We start from the raw sequence: 2,335 nt of genomic DNA, 5'->3' as shown, positions 1-2,335 counted from the left end.
ATTTCCGCTACGGTTTACCCTTTGTCCAGCTTGTCTTTCCGCTTCTAGCTTTGGACATTCTCTCTTGAAGTGTCCCGCTTTCCCACAGTAGAAGCAAGTCCTTTGCTCATTCACACTCTCTTTCGGAGTTCCTTGTTCCATCCGTGGACAGTTTTGGATACTATGATCCTTACTCCCACAACGCACACATGCACCAACAGCCCTCCAGCAAGTTCCGCTGTGATTCTTTCCACAAGTAGCGCACTCTCCGCGCTTAGTATCCGATTTGGTGTCCTCCACCTTATCAAATTTCCTCTTCTTGTCCATCGGTTTCGTTGGCTGCGAAGGACGCGACGAAAACTTCTCCGGTTTCATCCGTTTCTCCTCCTCAAGCCCAGCTTCAATCATGGCTGCCCTCTCAACCAATTCGGACACCGAAGTAAAGGTTCGAATCAAGCAATGGTTACGGATCTCGATCCTTAATCCTCGGATGAAACGACGAACTTGAGCTTGTTCATCCTCGAGTTCTCTCCCCACATATCGCCTAAGACGATTGAATTCTTCGTCATACTCGCGCACCGTTCGGTTCCCTTGAACCAAATCCAAGTAAGCGCACTCGAGTCTGTCCCAAGCCTCCGGTGGAAAGAACTTCTTGTTGAATTCTTCCTCAAAATCCCCGAAGGATTGGATTTGATCACCTTTCCGTTTCTCGACGGTTAGCCACCAGTTATGTGCATCACCCTCCAAGAAGTGGATCGCAATGTCCTTCCGGTAATCCTCCGGGCATCGAGTGGAGTTAAAGTTTCTTTTGAGCCGAGTCCTCCACTCATCCGCCACGATCGGGTCGGAACTTCCCGTGAAATGCTTCGTTCCCAACTTCGAGACGTGAGCGAGTAAACTTAAGTAGTCTCCCCGCTTCCTTGAAGAGTTCATAGGCAGATTGACTTCAAGAGTCTCCACATCCACGTCCGCATCCGCGTCCGTTTTGTTCTCCTTCACTTGTACCACAGGATCCGGTACGAGTGCCTTAGTCAATGCGGCCATTTGTGCCATCATTGCCTTCATCGTATCCCATTGTTCTTGGGCCGATGGAAGTGCATTCGGTGCCCCTTTTTCCTCCGTTGCATCACTACTCTCCGGAGTTTCGTGAACCGGAAGTTTCTGTCCAGCCTCAGGTCCGGCCGGGTTTATTCCATCCATCGTTGCTTCGACCCTTGTTTCCTCAGTGACCCGCGTCTCCTCGGCGGTCAAGGTCTCCTCAACGACGTCCTTATCCTTCTTACTCTTTCCCTTCTTGTCTTTCTTACCCATCTGCGAAAACTCACAAGTTAGTCATATAACTCAAAGTAATCGTTTAGAGAGAAAGAACATCTACCGCGAGATCTCATTAAGCCGATGAGTGGTGATCCCCAAACCCAAAACTCATAGTCCTAGAACCGTAAATGCTCTGATACCAACTTGAAAGACCCCAACCCGGACTCCCTAGGCCCGGAGAGGTTCTTCCCGAACGGATCACTAAGTGGTCCGATCCTTAGCCAAATTTTAGGGTTCATTCCTTAAGTCAATCCGTTTCATATTATTCCGCGATTCATTATTTAGAGTCATTATGCAACCTTAGAGTAAAACAAAAGATCGGATACTTTATTAGATAAGTAAAGGATTCGATACAACTTATGAGTTTGCATATAAGCTATTACAAGTCATATACTCGATCCTATTCTACCCGATTCACCACCACCCATCTTCTCGACCATGAGTCTCTCGCGCCTAAGCCATATCCTTCCCACGATCACCATCCTTCCCTGAAACCAACAAGACATAAGTACTCGTCTTTTACTTAGTGGATGCAAGTCCATGCAATGCACTATACGTTCTTATAATCCTTTGGTCTGGAAAACGGATCGGAGAGAGGAAGTAAGCGCATCAGTTCGGCCTAGAACCGGTAGATCCTCGCGGATCCGCCGATTCCTTGCCGAGCCGCCTCCCCGTCTCAACCAAACCGTTACTCCTCACAAAGTATGCACGATATGAATATGCTCATGAATGACTAGGCCGATCAACGAACTAATTAAACAACCCACAATATTCTAACCCTTATACCATCCGCACGTCCGGAGATCGTAATCTCCGAGACATTACCACGGCTTTACACCCACCTTGACTACACGGATTCGATCGATGAATGATCCGTGTTGCCCCTCTCGATCGCCGACAGAACGCTCGGCTCCGCAAACTCTCCTTTTAACCGTATTCCTCTCGGCAAATGCCTTAGAGTTTTCTCTGGATTTTTAGGTGTTTGCGCGTGTCCGTAAAATGAAGGAATCGCCTTCTATTTATAGTGTTTACGGATAAAAAC

The sequence above is a fragment of the Arabidopsis lyrata genome (genome assembly GCF_000004255.2).
Source record: "Arabidopsis lyrata subsp. lyrata unplaced genomic scaffold ARALYscaffold_3, whole genome shotgun sequence".
NCBI lineage: Eukaryota > Viridiplantae > Streptophyta > Magnoliopsida > Brassicales > Brassicaceae > Arabidopsis > Arabidopsis lyrata.
Note: the sequence above shows the minus strand (reverse complement) of the source record.